Here is a 6,066-nt window from a genome sequence, read left to right as displayed (position 1 = left end):
AAACTAAACTCTGCCACAGCTACAAGTATTTTTTTTCAATAAAAGAAAAATCAATGAAACTATGAATTTGAGATTTTAAAAAAGGGAGCCTTGCCAGACAGCGAGAGTGTGCCAAGACTTTCTGTAACTGTGTCAAATGAGAAAAGGATGCTATTGCATTTGACAGCATTTAATATATAGCAGCTTTAAAATCCTTTTTTGGACAGATTTGTAACAAGATGTTCAGAGATTTAAATGTAGTTTAAAAGCTATACATTAAATTGGCAAATAAAAATAAGGATAATTAAATCTGGAAACAATAACTAACACTCTCCTTTTATTTTGTGTTCCATTTTTGATTCTATTTCGAAGATTATTTCCTTTTGAGACGAAGTAAACTATTGGTTAGTGTCATTTCTGAGAGTCAGGATATCCAATTTGTTGTGGAATCAAAAAATAAATAACTTTATGAATGTAGAAGTTATCTGGTGAAGCCAGCATACAGATGTAATTTAGCAGAATTCATACACATTTGCCATATAGATACATCTTGGATATGTTTCTGTCATAATAGATCATTCCACTCAGTGGTTAATCCATCAGAAGAAATTCTATCTTTCCACTGAATATATGCTTTTGTATTTAACCCACATAATACAGTACAGTAATACTGATATGATAATTAATTACATTCATATGCTTTTATGCTTTCCATTTCATACCGAAATGCCATCTCCAATTTTGCCACGGCAACAACAACACTTTTACTTAAATCTCCACACAAAAAAAAGAGTTGGCTACTTACATGAATTAATTTTTTGTTGAAGGACAACTGCATTTCAATATGTTTCTATAACCATAAAAGTATGGTTGAGAAGTATGGACAGAATTCTACATTACCTTGTCTCAAAAAACAATTTCATGGCAATAAGATTATTTTTACTTAAAGCTATTTGCCAAGGAAGCCTTTATCAGTGAACATATATGTGATTTACATATTGTTGGGAAAAAAGGCAAGACAAATAAATGTCAAGCCCTCTAAGATACATCACTCTACTTCCTCCAAAAGGTTCTTTGATGACTTCTCAGAAGTTAAACATTTTTTCTTTGTTGACCTTCTCTTTGGCCATTCAAAGTATAGGGTATAATGGAAGTGATTTAACATGGTCATGTTCTTTTTGCAAACTATTCTTTGGATATTGCAGTCTGTGATGGTGAAAACCTGCTCCTTATACCATTATTTGTGATCTCCTTCTTTTTTTAAGGTGTGTTTGTGGTAACATCAAATGCAGGTACAAATAATATGAATTTATATGGGCAAGAAGTAGTTGTTAGACCATGTCTACTGAATCAGTAAATTAAAACAGAGTAGAATGCACACTGTGAGAGCAGTAGTGCAGTATCTTATATTACAGTTTCTGGAGAGTAGTGTATTTATTGGCGATATCTGTCAATGGCAAGTGATGTGCATGAATCTTTTGATATCCAATGTTTACAGGACTATCCATATTTTGTACTAATTGTTCTGGGACTCTTATGTTATTTGTATAACGAACAAAAAACCCCAAGCATTTGTTTTTGGGCCAGCCTGGTAACCCCTGGTCATTAGCACTGTCTGTACTTCCAAGCAAAATACCCAGGTATGATTTCTCAGCACAGTCTCTTTCTCACCAAGCTGAAAGCAGCTAGGTAAGAGTGAATCTGAGGGAAGAGAGGATCTCACATTGTTCTACAGAATCTCTGTGACCACAATGGGAGAAGCAGTGATGAGCTCTGAAGGGTTTCTCATCCAATCCTTCTACCCTGAGAAGCTTGCACTGTGAAGAGTCTTGAAGAGTGCATGGTGGTGTGGGAGATGTTAACTATGAAGGACGGTAAAAAAATGGGAAAATAGGACAAGTTAGTAATATAAAGGATCACCTGAAAATCTATGTTTTTATGCATTCCCATTTATATAGAGCTTTCCTTACTTTTAATGAACCTGACATTTTGCTGTGATTTTAAGAAAAGGATGTACTCAGACAGAAATTTACTGCTATGACTCGATGTTGCTTCACATTCTCTGTCTCATAGGTTCTCAATAGATCTGAGACCAAATGCCATTGTCTGAAAAGGTAGTAAGAAATAAATCAAAATAATGATGCCAATATTTGCACTTACTAAGACAAGTTGATTTAACACTATCACATTTTCCTCTGACTTGCATTTTACTGCAAACTTCTTTAGTGTGAAGGTTTCTGAAGGGAGCTCTGAAGGGTTTCTCAACCAATCCTTCTACCCTGAGAAGCTTGCACTGTGAAGAGTCTTGAAGAGTGCATGGTGGTGTGGGAGATGTTAACTATGAAGGACGGTAAAAAAATGGGAAAATAGGACAAGTTAGTAATATAAAGGATCACCTGAAAATCTATGTTTTTATGCATTCCCATTTATATAGAGCTTTCCTTACTTTTAATGAACCTGACATTTTGCTGTGATTTTAAGAAAAGGATGTACTCAGACAGAAATTTACTGCTATGACTCGATGTTGCTTCACATTCTCTGTCTCATAGGTTCTCAATAGATCTGAGACCAAATGCCATTGTCTGAAAAGGTAGTAAGAAATAAATCAAAATGATGATGCCAATATTTGCACTTACTAAGACAAGTTGATTTAACACTATCACATTTTCCTCTGACTTGCATTTTACTGCAAACTTCTTTAGTGTGAAGAGGCTATGAAATTGTTGCAGTATCATCCAAAATGGACATTGTGACAGATGGCAATAAAAAACACAATGGGCTTTATTATGTTTTATTTTATTAGACTCAGGTTATTGTTACAGTTATGATCTTAAACTCTGTTTTATTTTTATAGCTATGATAGTTCTTAACGTTGTCTTTGCATAGCCAGCTGCCTTTACAGAATCCAATGTCCTTGACGGTTTAAGGCAGCTAAACCACAGAGTAAATAATATGTTTATTGCCCAAAACTGATTGCTGAAAAATCAGAAAAGGAAATAAACTGATGATTCTAAAATATCAGGAAACAACTCCTGCAGAAAAACTGACAACAAGAATGAAGGAGAACTTTGAAAAGCCTGTTCAAGCAATAAATTTCTTTAAGTTAGGGATCAGCAATGGGGGAAGTTTGTGGAGCAGCAAATATGGGATTTTGTGTGTGTTTTCTACAGAAGCATGGCAACTACAATTTGGAGATAATTTAATTAAAATAATCTTATTGCTTCCTTGATTCTGAATATAAGACAAAGAACACATGCTAATAAAGGCAATCAAGTCAAGAGAGAGACAAACTATTAATTAACTTTCTAAGGTGGATAGAAAGCTGGCTAGATTGTCAGGCTCAATGGGTTGTGATCAATGGTTCAATGTCTAGTTGGCAGCTGGTATCAAGCGGAGTGCCCCAGGGGTCGGTCCTGGGGCTGGTTTTGTTCAACATCTTCATTAGTGATCTCGATGATGGGATGGATTGCACCCTCAGCATGTTTGTGGATGACAGTAAGATGGACGGAGAGGTGGATATGCTGGAAGGTAGGGATAGGGTCCAGAGTGACCTAGACAAATTGGAGGACTGAGCCAAAAGAAATCTGGTGAGGTTCAACAAGGACAAGTACAGAGTCCTGCACTCAGGATGGAAGAATCCCATGCACTGCTATAGGCTGGGGACCGACTGGCTAAGTGGCAGTTCTGCAGAAAAAGACCTGGGGATCACAGTGGATGAGAAGCTGGATATGAGTCTGCTGTGTGTCCTTGTTGCCAAGAAGGCTAATGGCATATTGGGCTGCATTAGTAGGAGCATTGCCAGCAGATCGAGGGAAGTGATTATTCCCCTCAATTTAGAATCATAGAATATCAGGGTTGGAAGGGACCTCAGGAGGTCATCTAGTCCAACCCCCTGCTCAAAGCAGGACCAATCCCCAACTAAATCATCCCAGCCAGGGCTTTGTCAAGCCTGATCTTTGGCACTGGTGAAGCCACAACTAGAGTATTGCATCCAGTTTTGGGCCCCCCACTACAGAAAGGATGTGGACAAATTGGAGACAGTCCAGTGGAGGGCAATGAAAATTATCAGGGGCCTGGGGCACATGACTTACAAGGAGAGGCTGAGGGAACTGGGCTTGTTTAGTCTGCAGAAGAGGATAGTGAGGGGGGATTTTGATAGCAGCCTTCAACTACCTGAAGGGGGGTTCCAAAGAGGATGGAGCTCGGCTGTTCTCAGTGGTGGCAGATGACAGAACAAGAAGCAGTGGTCTCAGGTTGCAGTGGGGGAGGTCTATGTTGGATATTAGGAAACACTATTTCACTAGGAGGGTGGTAAAGCACTGAAATGGGTTACCTAGGGAGGTGGTGGAATCTCCATCCTTAGAGGTTTTTAAGGCCTGGCTTGACAAAGCCCTGTCTGGGATGATTTAGTTGGGGTTGGTCCTGCTTTTAGCAGCAGATTGGACTGGATGACCTCCTAAGGTCTCCTCAAACCCTAATCTTCTATGATTCTGTGAATTGTTTCCTTTCCATAGAAAAAATATCTATTACTATTGTTAAAGTTTGATAAGAATCCTGGCCTTCGTCACAAAGTGCATCTCTGTTTTAAGCCATTAATATGGAAGCAAATACTTTCCTTAGGACTGACAACAGCATAATTCCTCTATAGTTGCTACATTTGGCTTTATCAATCTTTTTGCAAAGAGGCAGAAGAATACCATTTTTCTGGTCATTGAAGGTGATATTAGTGCACCTGATGGTCTGGAAGAGCCTATGGTACAACAATATCTCACCTATCTTTAGCAACACACTGACTCAGGCTCACTGAGCTTGGGCTGCGGGGCTAAAAAGTGCTGTGTAGACATTCAGGCTTGGGGTGGATCTTGTGCTCTGGGACGCTGCAAGGGGGGCTCCAGCCCAAGCTTGAACATCTACACAGCAATTTTTAGTCCACAGCCCAAGCCTGGCAAGCCAAAATCAGCTGATCTGGGACAGCTGCAGCCAAGCTGAGGGTCTTTGTACCCTAATAGTCCAGTAAACCTTTGAAATGCATTCTTTTCAAGTGTATCTCCAGATAAAGTTCTCTTACCCTGCTGTTTGGGTCCCAGTGAGCTGATGCCATGCTGTCTTCCTCACCCTTCTCTCAATTTGCTTGTCCTGTTGACTCAGATGCAAATATAACTTCCTTTGTTTCTGGCAGACAGGTAAAAAAGAGCTCTGTGTAAGCTCAAAGCTTGTCTCTTTCACCAACTGACGTTGGTCCAACAAAAGATATTACCTCACCCACCTTGGCTTGGGTATATCAACATTCCTTTGTCTAGGACAAACTTGTTTATTACGTCTTCTGCCAAAACATATTTTAGGAACATATTTCCAGCACACCATTCATCCATATATCACACAATGATATTATTGATTGGTGTGTCACCAGCTTTCATTTGATACTACACACAACACTCTTTACAGATAAATGTTATAAAAGTAATGAACTAGTTGAGTCAGACCTGATAGGAGTTTACAGATCCATGGGCCCTCTGCCAGTTGGCATTGAGGAGCTCCTATGGTCACAGTTCTGAAGTCAAACCCATTTAGCTTTTGCTTTTGTTCTCAACAAACCTGTCTTGCAAAACTCAGATTGGGTTCTTACTTTTTTTTTTAGCCCCAAGTGCAGTGAGCATCTCCACACGATCCAGGGACAAAGTTTGAAGGGCTGAGACCCCAGCACCAACATGACAGCGGTCAGCACTGATGTCTTAAAACAACGCCATTCCTCATCAGATCCCAGACGAAGTGAGGCTTCAGGCTCGAATGCTTTAGTGGCATTGAGCAGTTCAGAACAGAAAGCCATCTGACAGCTCAGTTCTAATAAGAGTTTGAGATTGAATTGGACTGTTTATGGCCTGCTAACTGGCCAAAGGTAGATTTACTTTTGTCAGCAGAAGACAGTGGTCGGTGTCAAGCTCAACACCTCTGTAAACTTGTACATCAATGACTGTTCACTGCCAACAAATGTTAACAAGAACATAACTGGAAACAGTCCTATTGAAATTGTTGCGGCTGTACCCCGTCTATTTGTGAATCTTCAGATGATGGATGATGTCATTGGCA

At 39.4% G+C, this 6,066-nt stretch overlaps 1 long non-coding RNA gene across 1 annotated transcript; it reads right to left on the bottom strand.

Moving 5' to 3' along the window:
• Nucleotides 1–2,145: 2,145 nt before the first annotated feature.
• On the bottom strand, nt 2,146–5,147 carry LOC125635271 (uncharacterized). The gene is made up of 3 exons (XR_007356199.2): nt 5,048–5,147; nt 2,426–2,561; nt 2,146–2,317 (listed from the first exon to the last, which is right to left on the bottom strand). It is a non-coding gene; the product is annotated as an uncharacterized LOC125635271 (long non-coding RNA).
• Nucleotides 5,148–6,066: the final 919 nt, after the last annotated feature.

This window comes from Caretta caretta, chromosome 4, assembly GCF_965140235.1.
Source record: "Caretta caretta isolate rCarCar2 chromosome 4, rCarCar1.hap1, whole genome shotgun sequence".
NCBI lineage: Eukaryota > Metazoa > Chordata > Testudines > Cheloniidae > Caretta > Caretta caretta.
The sequence above is the reverse complement of the archived record's forward strand: the minus strand, read 5'-3'. Positions and strand labels throughout refer to the sequence as shown.